The sequence below is a fragment of the Neofelis nebulosa genome, chromosome 6 (assembly GCF_028018385.1).
Source record: "Neofelis nebulosa isolate mNeoNeb1 chromosome 6, mNeoNeb1.pri, whole genome shotgun sequence".
Taxonomy (NCBI): domain Eukaryota; kingdom Metazoa; phylum Chordata; class Mammalia; order Carnivora; family Felidae; genus Neofelis; species Neofelis nebulosa.
The window spans coordinates 133,762,707-133,777,355 of NC_080787.1; the positions used below are offsets into that span (position 1 = coordinate 133,762,707).

The 14,649-nt window shown below is 38.9% G+C and overlaps 1 protein-coding gene across 1 annotated transcript in view; it reads left to right on the forward strand.

Moving 5' to 3' along the window:
• UTRN (utrophin) overlaps positions 1-14,649 on the forward strand; it is a 514,842-nt gene that overhangs the window by 285 nt on the left and 499,908 nt on the right. The window lies entirely within an intron of this gene.

Consider the following 14,649-nt stretch of genomic DNA (forward strand, 5'->3'; position numbering starts at 1 on the left):
AAGTAATGAATGGGTCTCTGAGTGTCCTGTCTCAATTGCCAACTCATTTTGGTCTTATTGTATGCTTATGGACACTGTTTGGTGAAATGCCTTCTGCCTCCTGTAGTTGAATGCTTTTCCTTGATGAGACCACCACTTTCCACACAGACACACAGCTGAGCAGTTTTTTCTTGTTGTTCGAAGTTTTATGAAGTTGAATGGATTACGTGCTTAAAGTACAAAGTAGCACAGTTTCTGGTAAGGTGGTTCTTCCTGAGTCTTGCTTCCATTACTGTATATCCTTACATCACCATGTCTTTTTGGTGGCCAGGGTCAGGCCAACAGATACCTACCTTTGCTTTCCTTTTTGAAACTTTTTATGAGTCTTCTGAAGGTACACTTTTCACATGGGTAACCTAAGTCAGATTGATGGTTTTCATGTGACATTTAGATTGGGGACTGAAGGGTACCACTCTCTTCCTCGTTTTTATATATATATATAATTGAGTGATTTTTGACTCTGGCTGTACAAATGAACAACTGGGGAGGCTTTAAAAAATGCAGATGCACTGGCTCCCCCCAGACCTGTTGAATAAAAAATTTCTGCATTTTTAAAAATCTTCAAATATGATTCTGAGACGGGCTCTAAGGGGAGATATTTTTGAGTAGACAGGGACTTTCTGACTTTTGAAAATTACACAGAACTCCACCCTGGGTGTGAACACTATACTTAAGTAACTTTGAGAGTTACTTTGAGGTATAAAATTACTTCCAGTGTAACTTGAAAAACAAAAAAGGGAACCTAATCCCTGTTTTTGCTGTGTGAACCATCTTTATACTATGTTAGGATCCTGTTTCTTAATTATTTGAAATTGCAAAAATACGTACTGAAAATAATCTGTAAATTAATAGAGACACACATTTAAGATACATATTTCCCTCCATGATACTGGTGTCGGTTAATTGGTAAAGGTTGTGGTTGTTATAGTCTTGGCTCTAAATATGTAGCTACTGTTGTGTAACTTTAAGGATCTCTTGGAGGTACAGCTTAATATCCTGTGTTAAAGTACACTCTTAGGATGTTTTATTTCTCTAAATTTCTTTTTGTTTAAGTGTTTTCGTAGTGTGAAGTACTATGTAGATAAAAGAGATTATGAATATCTTCTTAAGAGCACAGAATGTAAATCGAGAAATATGTAAATGTAACAAAGAGGAAAAGAAAAGACACAACTTAACATATCCATGTTTGTCATGGTCTATAAGTTGCGAGGAGGCATATTCTTGGATAGTTTTCTGAGTCAATGTCCATTACAGTAAGACCTTTGATATTGATAACTAGCCATGTCCATAGAAAAGTAATTATATAAGTTTAAAAATATTGAGTATATCTGATGAATACACATAACTTCTAAACTCTTCTTTAAATTAAATATTATCATTTAAAAAGACTGCCAGTTTTCTTACACTATTGGGGGACAGTTGGGCAGAAATTCTCATGTTTTTACCATATACATACCATTGGCTCAGTAACTCTATTTTTAGAGTTTTCCCCGAGGGAATACACAGACATGTACAAGCAAGAATTTGATCATAGCATTTTTATAATAGAAAAACATTGGACACACCATAAAAACTCAGTACTGAGGATTGGTTAAATCATAATTTCCCAAAGTATTTGTGAAGGAGTACGAGTTCTGATGTATACTTCAAAAACCAATGTCATGGGCCAATAACTTTAGGAAATAAGTGGTTAACCTGCTTTGTTCCTTTAGTGTAGGGCATCGGAACAGATCATGTAGAATCTCAGTGGAGCTAATTAAAATAGGGTATATACATAAAGTAGAACGTTGTACATTTACAAAAATGTTATGGATGTGTATAAAATACATTCATGGTATTGTTAAGTAAAAAGTGTAATATGAAGTCCTATATGTGGGAAATACTTATTTCAAGAAGATTTAGCAGAGCGTATGTTCATCTTGGTACTGTGGCATTATCATTTTTCTCTTTTTTGCTCATCTGTATTTTCTAAAGTTCTTTAATGAGTCTGTATTATGTAGTTCTTACATTTTTAAAGACTCTCAAATTGCTTAGAGTGTTTTAATGCCACAGCTATGACTGTTACTTTGGTGGCACCTACTTCACAACACATTGAAAAGTTAGCTGTTGCATAGCTGAGATATGAATCACATTCTTTTGGCTGGATTATGTTGCAAAAGTCCGTAGATAAATTTGGATTTGAATGGGCCTGTATTAGTCCCAATCTTGCTTTCTGGAAGGCACTTTTTTGATTCTTTTAAGGTAAATATTAGTATACGGTGGTCAGGTCTCACAGTACTCTAAAATTTATGTATTGAAAAGGGATTTTTAGTTCATTTTATGTCAAAGGAATCATCTACATATAATGCATATTTTTAAAGATCTTCCTTGGATGTGTTCTATCCTGAATTTTTGACCTTCTCAGTATTTTAAAGGAAAATGCAAAACTATGTACTGAAAACAATTTGTAAATTAACAGAGGTACACATTTAAGATACATATTTTTCTCCATGGGAATTTTATTTTTTTGGGAAATAAAATATAGTGAATTTTCTTACAGGAAAATTTTAATACTAATCTGTTCCTCTATATTTCTTCCTTTTGGGGGACTGGATTTGGGGGAGGGGTAGAGATTAGGTGGGGAAAAAATTGCTATTGAGAGTATATTGATCACTTAAATCTGGGTTTATGAAGATTCTTCTCTTTCTTCCCTGAATCCTTGGGTTTGGACAGCGTGAAAGCCTGGCATAATAGAAATATTTGTGCATTTAAGTTACTAGAATTATTTCAGAAAATTTTTTTTTTAATTTTAGAGAGAACAAGCAAGCGGGGAGCAAGGATAGGGGTAGAGGGAGAGAGAGAGAGGGAGAGAATATCTTAACCAGGTTCCACACTCAGCATGGAGCCCGACGTGGGGCTCAATCCCAGAACCCTGGGATCATGACTTGAGCCAAAATCAACAGTCGGACACTCAACCCACTGAGCCACCCAGGTGCCCCAGTCTCCTATATGTTCATATTGCTATTTGGCATTTTTCTTGTTTTGTGTGTTTGTTAATGTCCTCCCCACTAGAATTTAATTCTACAAGAGCAGGGACCAGTACATCCCTGGCATCAAGCCTAGGGCCCAGCTCTTAGTAGGTGAGCAATGAATGTTTATTCAATGAGAAAGGCTACAGAGCTGGAAAGTGCCAGAGCTGGGATTAGAATGCAGTTGCTCTGACTCCAGAAACTCTGCGTTTGACCTCTGCATATTGCCGAGTCTCCTAATTTACAAGGTAGTTTATTTCACTGCTGCTGGATGATTCTTCATTTGTCCCTGAACTTACTGCTTATTAATTTTGCACAGTATTAATTCGGTTTATACATCCCTCTGTCTCTTCCCTCCTATTCATAGACCCTGGGCTATGAGATAAGCTTCTCCAGGCTCTCTGGCACCATAGCCCTGCCAAGGGAGGGCCAGTTGTAGGAGATACAGCCTGCTGCTCCCAGACTTGTCCCGGTCTTTCTCGCTTCTAGTCTCTGTCATTTATTCTTAAGGGTTAGCAAAGGGGAAAATGCCAGAGGACAGGCAGTCCTTTGGGTAGAAGGCAGAGAAATTGATAATTTGTTTGTGACGTGAATTCCCTTTTCTTTTTTCCTTTGACTGTTGATCAAGGCTTTTCACTGGCTGGTAAAAAAAAGGTAGTGGATTTCAGATGCACTGCGATTTGGCACAGTTTAAGTCCTGGTCTGATGCCCAGATGGATATCTCTAGGATTGAAAGAGTTGGTAGAGGTGGGGGAAGGGGGAGGGAAGAAAAGAGAGAGGCCAGTGAAATAAAAATAAAATGAATTATTTAATAAGGAATATTATACCTGGTTACATTTATAGCAAGCCTCCTAGAAATATGCTGTGTTTGCAATAAAGTAAACTTGCTTAACAAGATTCAGTTTTATGAAAATTATGAGGAAGATTACCTTATTTGTTTCTCTTTCAGTGGCCTTTCTTTAGGAAGGACACTGGTTATGTTGCATTTAGGGAGTCCTTGATCTCCTTTTCTCTTTCATTTAAAGAAATATCTGTGAGGGGATTTTTCTAAATAGCTTGAAGGACTATGAAAAATTATTCTCCCCCCCCCCCCCCCCCCCCGAAGCTTTACTTGGCTGGAATACCTATGCTTTGGAGCGGGCTCTTTGAACAGGTTTGTTTTTTTCCATGAGCCCTGGGGATTTGTGGTGAGGGACGGTAACCCTGATGGAAATTCAACTCTGACTGAGAAGTGCAGCTATTCTTGTAATGCGTATAAAAATATTCTCCATGTTGTCGCCTCATTACGTTGAAGGAGTGCAGTTCTAGAAGAGCCTTCTGTATTAATGTGATTCTCATGATCTGTTACTGTGGTGGTGGAAGCTCTGTAGGTGACCCATTCCCAAATGGAAAACATGAATTGCTGAGAATGTTCTAAGCGATGGAGGTGCATTAATTATATGGACAGAATGGAAAACTCAATTTTATTGAACCTTACTTGAGGCCAGAAGTTTGAACCAGAGGCTGATAGGATGATTTTCTGGGAACAAGCGAACACGCAAGATTATTGCAGCAGTTGTAAATATTAGTTAAAATTTAATTGTGAAAGGATACTCAGGTGGTTTCAGATGTAGGGGCTAGACTGTTTTCCCTTAAGCTGTGTGTGGAGGCAGAGGTAGTTACTATATTACTATTTTTATTTTTTTGTATGCCTTAACTGTTTAATAATAAATATACTCAATTCAGGATTTGAAATGTGAGTCATTGTGAGTTTTTAATATATATTTATTCTTGAAATGATGGCTCTTGGACTGAGAAAACTAAGCCAACTCTAGCCCTTTCACTTTTGCTTCCTCTGCCCTTGGATTTACACCTGTCAACTACAGGAGGCAGGTCTTTTTCACCTTTCGCGTAGCCTTTGCACTGGGGCCTTTGAACAACCGCATACCTGAGGTTTACTTAAATACTGTGGGTCTTATCCAGGAGCTTGTACTCCTGGTCTGGTTAATAGGGGGAATTTTTTTGTGTGTGCTCATGTGGCAGCAATGATTAAGGTTTGGGGTGGTATAATCTCACATTGATTTTGAGAACTCAGTTTCTTTAAAAAAAAAATCATTTCTATCATAGCCATTGAGCTCAAAGTGTAAAGCAGAAGACTAATATTTCATAGATGAATATTTTCAAATGAACTTTTCTTTTGATGGGGGGGGGTGGCGGCTGGGTAGTTACTATGATTTCTGTCCAGTTCAGTAATTTTAACATTTAATTATGTAACAAAAAACTTTTTCCAAAGAGCAGAGAAAGCACATAATAACATTTCTTATGTAGCAGAGAACCTCATTTAAAAATTGACTTTGTGTCTCTAAAGTGGTACAGCTTTGAAATGAATGCTTCCACTGTAGTTTAAAAAGTATTATCTGTTTAGATATTTTTTTTTAATTCCACAGTTTTAATATTTGAGAATATCTTCCATTCCACTTTCTAGTTAAGATTTTGGTGTGTGTGTGTGTGTGTATGTGTGTGTGTGTGTGTGTATACATGTATATATATATGTGTGTGTATGTATATATATATATATATATATATATATATATATATATAGAATGGGGGGTGTGGATAGCATTTTGAGGTTGATATTCACTGATTGGTTTTCACAGGCTATGTGTAAATCATGTTATTTAATGTTAATTCAGTAATTACATAGATGGATATGTATGCTTTTATTTTGAAAGTTGGGTTTTAGGCTCATCCTGTGTGGTATTCTTTTTTTAGAGGGAGAGAGAGAGAGCGAGCACAAGCAGGGGAGAGGGGCAGAGGGAGAGAAAGAGAAAGAGAGAGAGAGAGAGAGAGAGAGAGAGAGAGAGAAAGGATGAGAATCAGAACTTGATCTCATGACCCTGGGATCACGATCTGAGCCAAAACCAAGAGTTGCATGCTCAACCAACTGAGCCACCCAGGTGCCCCCATCCCACGTGGTATTCTTAACTCAGGCTGCACATCAGAACCATCTTCTAGGTTCTGATTCAGTCCTGTGGGGTGGGGACTGGGCATCTGGAGTTTTAGCAAGCCCCTTTGATGAATGGAGAAGGAAGGCAGGTTGAAGACTTTTGGAACTAAAGTGAAAATGGTGTGTGCATTTCAGAGGAGTGAGGAAGAACTGTAGTCAAATGTTGAAGATTCTTTCTCTACTTCCCTTTGAACATTTAAAAAAGGCAATTGATTCTTGTATTGGACATTTTTTCTTTTGCTTTGTATTTTGAAGAGTTTGGGTTATATTGAGCAAAGGTAAAACCATGGAGAGTGGGGGAGGAGAGTGATGAAATTTGGTACATTTCTTCTCCTGGTCCATTAAACCAGAAGATCATACCAAAATATTCGGCAGCAAAATACTTCTTACTGAGTTCCTTGGTCTTCAGCTCATTGTACTTAACCTCTTCCTGCTGTAAGCCTATGCCATATCCTGAAGTCTTACATGGAGTCCTCTGATCAATTCACTGTAAAAACTTATTGTGTATATTTTCTAAGAAATTATTCCTAAGACAGGTATGTTTTTGACTCATGGTGGAGAAGAGATTCTCGTGTCTAATCCTGTATGCTGGTTTTCCTTTTTTTTTTCTTTTTAGTTAAGTTATAATTTATTCATACAGTGGAATAATTTGAAGTAAAAAATTCACCAGTTTTTTATTGATGTGGGGTGATTTCTAAAGATGTGATATAAAGTATAAAACATAAACGATATTTTGCTAGTTTACTTATATTCTTTAAGGTTGGAGACAATATTACACATGTATTTCCCTCCCTGTTTTTGTAATTTTATTTTTAAAATTTACTTATTTTTTTAAAGTTTATTTATTTTTGAGAGAGAGAGAGAGAGAGAGAGAGAGAGCGAGCACGAGCAAGGGAGGGGCAGAGAGGGGGAGAAAATCCCAAGCAGGCTCTGCACTATCATCGCAGAGCCTGACACAGGGCTTGAGCTAACGAGCCATGAGATCATGACTTGAGCCAAAATCAAGAGTTGAACACTTAACTGACTGAGCCACCCAGGCACCCCTGTTTTTGTAATTTTCAATAGGTGGCATCTAATACTTATATTTAATATAACTAGACTTCTTTTGATATAAAGTAATTTGCCTATCATTCTTTTAAAATGAGTGCATTTTAAAAAATGAATAATTGTTTTTATGTCAAAGATGAATTAACAGTGAAGTGACTTTTGGGCCACTCTAGCAAGTTCCTTTGAGGATCCGTAAATATACCCCAGAGGTCTTGACATGTCCTCGTATTCATTTAACTAAACCAAGCCAAACCCAACTCCCACTTTCTTATAGACCTTGAGTTATGTCTTTGAGCTCTAATCTTTAACCTCTTTGAAGATATAGAAAGAGATTTTAATTTCTTCATTGATTAAGCTTTAGGTGGTTCAAAATATGTAATTTCTGTTATATATGTCACTGTGTGGAATTTGACATCATGTGTCAGAATTTAAGGGGACCTGTTCCTGGGGACATTTTTAAGATTGAGGTTTAAAAAGGGAGCACCTGGTAGGGCATAAACAGGATGATAATTTCTATCTGAATAGAGACTTTTGTGTAGAGGTTGGCCATGTGGGAGGTATGGGGAAGTTTCAACGAACTACTTAGGAAGGAGGCTTCTCAGAGTTATTTGAAACAGACCACAAAATAAAACCAACAAAATCTACTCCCAAACAAATAGACTTAAAAACAAAATTTGGTTTTAAGTTGTAACCGATTCATTTTTCAATTGTTATATTGCCAGTTTTAAGATATATTGTCTTTTTAAAATTGAGATATAATTGACATTATATTAGTTTCAAATGTAGTGTAATGATTTTTTTTTGTATATATTTTGAAATGATCACCACAGTAAGTGTAGTTAACACTATTAGCATAGATAGTTACAAATTTTATTTCTTGAGATGAGAACTTTTAAGATTTACTCTCTTAGCAACTGTTGAATGTATAATACAGTATCATTTAACTGTAGTCACTGTGCTGTACGTTACACCCCCATGATTTATTTATTTTATAATTGGAAATTCGTACCTTTTGACCACCTGCATCTATTTCACCCATCCCCCGTCCCCATCTCTAGCAACGAGCAATCAATTCCCTGTATCTTTGAGCTTCATGGTGGTGGTGGTGATGATGGTGTTTTAGATTCCACATACAACAGGGATCGTATGGTATTTGTCTTTCTCTGTCTGGCTTATTTCACTTAGCATAATGCCCTTTGTGAAGGCCCATCCATGTTGTTGCAAATGGCAGGATTTCTTTCTTTTTTATGATTGAATAATTATTGTATGTATACATCACATTTTTTTTTTTTTAATCCATTCATCCATTGAAGGACATTCAGGTTGTTCTCATGTCTTGGCTGTTGTAGATAATGCTGCAATGAACATAGGGCTGCGTATACCTTTTTAAGTTAGTGTTTTGTTTTCTCTGGATAAATACAGAGAAGTGGAATTTCTAGATCTTATGGTAGTTCTATTTTTAGTTCTGTTTTTTGAGCAGCTTCCATATTTTCCATAGTGGCTGTACCAATTTCCATTCTTGCCAATAGTGCACCAAGATTTTGTTTTTTCTTCACTTTCTTGCCAACCTTTTTTTTTTTTCTGGTCTTCTGTTTTTAAATGTTTATTTTGAGAGAGAGCATTGGTGGAGAGGCAGAGAGAGAGGGAGGGAGCAAATCCCAAGCAGGCTCTGTGCTGACAGTGGGGGAAGAGGGAGAGCCCAGTGTGGGCTCAAACCCATGAACCATGAGATCATGACCCAAGTCAAAATCAAGAATTGGGACACCCAACCAACCGAGCCACCAGGTGCCCCATTTTTCTTGTCTTTTTTTGCTAGTAACTATTCTAAGAGGTATTAAGTGATAACTCCTTGTGGGTTTGATTTACATTTCCTCAGTGATTAATTTGCACTTCCTCAGTGATTAATGATGTTAAGCACCTTTTTATCTACCTGTTGGCCATTTGTACGTCTTCTTTTGAAAAATATCTATTCAGATCCTCTGCCCGTTTTTAAATCAGATTTTTTTTGTTTTTGCTATTGAATTGTATTAGTTCTTTATATATTTTGAATATTAACCTGTTGGAGGAAGGCATTGAGAGGATGTGACCACTAACTGACTTGCGAGCTGGACCTGGCCGATCAGAGGCTCCTCATCCCCTCCCATGTCCTTGGAATGTACGTTGTGCCCACTGTTCCTGCCCTAGGAACTATTTCTGCTGTTTCTTTGGACTCTCCTTGCCACCCAGGCACCCCTGCATGTATGTTTAAATGAAACATTTAGGGATGTCTGCCACCATCTTACCTATTTAGCAGCCCCCCTCCCCCCCCCCCCCCCAAGCCAATAGGCTGTGAAGGAGGCGCATGGTTTCATGTGAGTACTGCCCACAGCCCTTTTCCTGACTTTGTGATGTAGCTTGCTTTGTTTTCTGTGCTTGGTTGTTTTACCCCTCCTAAGCTGCCAGTTTGGAGACCTCCATTCTTCAAACAGCATAAATGCCACAAGGCATTCTACTCTTCGATCACTGAGCCAGAATCAATCTCTCCCTCTTGTTCAGTCTCTATTTCTATTTTTGGCTGTTCTTGCTTGTGTATGGTCCATGCTCCCCTAATCTGATTTTCTGATGCCAGCCTTCAGCTTAGTCTCCACATGCAGTAAGTGCACAATGAAGGCTTACTATATATGCTAATGGTTACAAAAAAATCAGACTTGCTTATATACATACTTTATTCACTCAGCAAATGTCTCTTGTTCCGACATTAGTGCTAGGTGATGGGCTCAGAGGTGAGCAAGACACATGTCTGTTCTTAAGGTGCTCCCAGGCTAGTTGGGAGGAGAGAAATAAATAGAAATCCTGTACAAGAAACAGGGCAATGCACACAAGGCCACGGGAACATGGAAGGAGGAAGGAGAAACTCTTGTCTTGGTGAGAATGAGGGTAGGGTTGGTGGTAGCACCTTAACAGGGGGGGAGTTTGAAGCGTGCCTTGAAGGATGCTCAGGAGGTAGGCATGTGGACAGTGAGGGAAGGACATGGCAGGTTGATGGAAAAGAGCAATGCATTTTGAGTCTGTTGCTGGTAGATGAGTATGGCTGGGGCCTTGTGGATGGTGGGATAGGTTGGGGCCAGATTTTGAAAGCTTTTCTGAAGCAGGCTAAAGATTTCACTGCAGGGAGCCACCACAGGAGTTTTAGTGGGTTAATGATGGGCTTAGTACTATTTTTCAGAAAGATGACTTGGTTGGCAGTGTGAAAGGTAAATTTAGTAAGGGAGCAGAGTTGGGGGGAGGCAGGGAGTGGGGAAGGGTTATGAAAATAATTGAGGGTAGAGATTATGGGGGCCTGAACCAAAGCGGTACAAGTGGAGATGAGTAGGGAAAGGATTTGAAAGATGGTTAGCAGTTAGTAACAACATATATGAAGCTGCCATGTAAACCTCACTTTCACAGGATCGGTTTTATGTTTTTCAATTGGCTGCATAGGTTTTTTTCAAATCGTGTTTAATTCGGGTTCTCAGCACTTTTAATTATTAGCTCTTCCTCCATAATTAATTTTTTTAAGCTGATTTATTTTGCCTAAGGACATAGTTCTTTTTTTTTTTTATTTATTTTGAGAGAGAGAGAGAGAGAGAGAGAGAGAGCTCATGCACGTGTGCAAGTGGGAGGGGCAGAAGGAGAGGGAGACAGAGAATCCCAAGCAGGCTTCTGTTGTCAGCAAGCAGCCTAACTCGGGGCTTGATCCCACTACCTGTGAGATCATGACCTGAGCCAAGATCAAGAGTCAGACGCTTAACTGACTGAGCCACCCAGGTGCCCCAGAATTAATTTTCTTAACTTGCTTAATTTCTACATTTTAAAGGTAGCTTTAATTACTCATCAATTACATTGACTACTGCTGTTTTTCTAAAGTGTTATCTCTTGGTCAGTTTGTTTCGGTAACTTTGAATTGAGTTATTTCAATAGCATTTGTACTTTTTCTTTTCTTTTTTTAATGTTTATTTATTTTGAGAGAGAAAGAGAGAGACTGAGGGTGAGTGGGGGAGGGGCAGAGAGAGAGAGAGAGAGAGAGAGAGAGAGAGAGAGAGAGAAAGACACAGAATCTGAAGAGGCTCCAGGCTCTGAGCTGTCAGCACAGAGCCCGACATGGGGCTTGAACTCACAGACCGCGAGATCATGACCTGAGCTGAAGTCGGATGCTTAACTGACTGAGCCACCCAGGCACCCCTGTACTTTTTCCTTTAAGTATGTTTTGAAAGAAAAGTCTTGCTTCAGGAAAAAATTAGATTAATTAAAATGTGAAGAAAGAGAAAGTTTGTTCATGTTTATTTAGTATAATATAAAAGTTCTTTGAAATGGTAACAAAATAAAGGTAATATTAATCTCGTCTTAAGTGCAGATAATAGTCCTGGACAGCTAAAAGAAAATCCGTATGTGAAAGGAGTCTGGAAAACTATTTCAGAGGAACTTTGATTGAAGAACAGAATGTTTCATGTGACTGTGTGAAGATAATGCCATACTATATTACTAATTTCAGCTCCAACAGATAGGCTAGAGTAAATGCAAATTAAAAATAAATTAAGAACAGATGTTGAGAAATACCTTTCATTTAGGGAATAATTAAATAGTGGAAAGGTCATTGGAGTTTAGTCAATAAAGCTGGGATGCTTAGAAATCATAATTACTTAAGTAACAGATGCTTTTCTTAATATGATGCTTTGCTGTGGAGGTTTGGGTAATAGGAGAAAGAAAAGGCTGTTATTGTATTGTTTTTCTTTTGAGTTCCATCTTGGAAATGCTTATATTCAGTAGGCTAACTTTAAATTCTGGTGTGTAACCTGTTATCTCAGAATGGTGGTTCCCTTGACCTTTAAGACAAAATAAAAGGTCTCATTTGAAAACTATGCATTGTTGGGTTGGGCATTGGTGGTGTCTAAGGTTTTGATTTGGCCAGTTTAATTGTCACTTTTGGTTGTGAATCTAGGCTTTCTTTAAGATTCAGTTCCATCTGGGGCGCCTGGCTGGCTCAGTCAGTTAAGCGGCTGACTTTGGCTCAGGTCATGATCTCACAGTCTGTGGGTTCAAGCCCCATGTTGGGCTCTGTGCTGACAGCTCAGAGCCTTGAGCCTGCTTTGGATTCTGTGTCTCCCTGTCTCTCTGCCCCTAACCCACTCGCATTCTGTCTCTGTCTCTCTCAAAAATAAATAATAAAAAACATTAAAAAATTAAAAAAAAAAGATTCAGCTCTGTCTTATGTTGTGGAGATTGTTAGGGAAGAACTTATTTGAGTCTGTATCTACATTTATCTACTTTATCTAGTCTATCTATAAAAGACATTGTTTTTTTAAACTTACTTTTATTAATTTTTTATTTTAAAGATTTTACTTTTTTTTAAGTTTATTTATTTATTTATTTAGAGAGAAAGAGAGTGTGCACACGAGAGGGGTAGGGGCAGAGAGAGAGGCGGGGTCTGGGCTGAGTGCACTGCCAGTCAGACTGATGAAGGGCTTGAACCCATGAACTGTGAGATCTTGACTTGAGCTGAAACCTAGAATCTAACACTTAACCCGACTGAGCCACCCAGGCACCCCAATTTCCTGAGATTTTTGACTGACCCTAGAATGAGCATCTGGAGAAAGAATTAAAACAAAAAAAAATTTTTTTTAATGTTTATTTATTTTTGAGAGAGAGAGAGAGAAAGAGAGAGGGAGAACCAGTGGGGGGAGGGGCAGAGAGACAGGAAGACACAGAATCCAAATCAGGCTCCAGGCTCCAAGGTGTCAGCACAGAGCCTGATGCGAGGCTGGAACCCACAAGCTTCGAGATCGTGACCTGAGCCGAAGTCAGATGCCTAACTGACCGAACCACCCAGGTGCCCCTGGAGAAAGAATTTAAGAGATGGTAGATAAGGACCGTGGAAGATGAGGAGTTAAGAAGTAGTTTTTGATTTTTATTATTTTTAGCAGATACAGGTACTTGTATCAGCTGACCTGGTGGGCTTATGGAAGAAGTGGGAGGGGTTATCAAGAATGCTTGTAGTGGATGCAATTTTTTTTTTACAAATGTGCCTCTGCACATTTTCTGGGCAAAAGTGCCCACAGTTTTTATCACATTGTTAAAGGAGGCCTATGACCCACCAACAAGTTGAGTCTTGTTAGGGCTGTGGCTTGTAAGGGGTTTCTTTTTTTTTTTTTTAATTTTATTTATTTTGAGAGAGAGCATGCATGAGTGAGCGGTGAGGGGGGGGGTGTGGAGAGAGAGAGAGAGAGAGAGAGAGAGAGAGAGAGAGAGAGAGAGAGAGAGAGAGAGAATCCCAAGCAGGCTTCATGCTGTCAGCACAGAGCCTGACGTGGGGCTCAATCCCACAGACTGTGAGATCATGACCTGAGCAGAGATCAGATGCTCAACCAACTGAGCCACGCAGGTGCCCCTCATTCTTTTTTTGCTGGAAATGAAATGGGCAGTTGATACTCTGGCATGAGATTAAGATCCACACTATTGATACAACTTAGATCCTGGACATTAGGTTATAGCTCCTGTTGTCTCAGAGCCATTTGAGGCAAAGGACCTCATTGCTAGAATTAGGATGAGTAGACACAAAGTTTGAAGGGCAAAATTTCCGATAATATTTGACCCAGTTTTGCATATAATGAATTTTTATTTGTTGATGAATCTTTCTCTTTTGTTGCTAAAAGTGGCAAATAATCAGACGTAAATTACTAATTAACAGTCTGGTTCAGATTTTTTTTTTTAATTAATGGAACTTATGCTTCATCAAGCTCAGGTGGAGTGGATATCACAATGCCTTAGTTTTTCTCACATCAAAGGTAATTTCTTTTTTCAAAACTGTTGTTATATTTGTCACCTGAAAACAGGCCAGTCTCTTTCATACTCATGGAGTAAAAGTAGTAGTAGTTCTCATTGGAGGACTCTGCTCCCTGATTGCTCCTCCTTTTACATCCGGATCAGACCCCCTGCCCCCACCTTAAACCTCATGTCATCAAATTGCATCACCAGCAAGACCTCATCGTTGAGATGCCACTCGGTTCCCCCATCGTAACCTCTTACTTCTGGGTGACTTCAGCTCCTGGGTCACTGTCTCTAAAAGTTACTCTTGTTTAGTGATTTCAGGATGATCCTTCCAACAGTTGTCTCTCGGTTTTGAACTTCTCTTTCTTGTGAGCCTGGCTTCTGCTGCGGTGGTAATATCCTGGCAAAACCATATCATCAGTTATGACTGCAGCCCCTCCACGATCTGCGTTTTAATTGTCACGCTTACTGCCCACCGCATCTTCTACTTCTGGCTCACTTCCTTTTGTATCACCGTTCCAGCCATCTCTGATGCAGTGGGATCTCTAACCCACTGCTCTTGCCACCCTTAGGCTGTTGCTCATCCCTTCGTGTCCCCTCTTTGCGCTCACTGAGATTCCGTGGTCAATCACAATCACTCCTTTGCTTTCATTGTCTTTCCTGTTTCATCACAGTTGTGTCAGACTCCACCCCTGGCTAAATCTGACTCTTCACCTACTCTGTACCAGCCCCTGCAGAGGAACAAGGCTGGAGGAAAACAACCCTAATGCTTTACTTCAGTGAAAT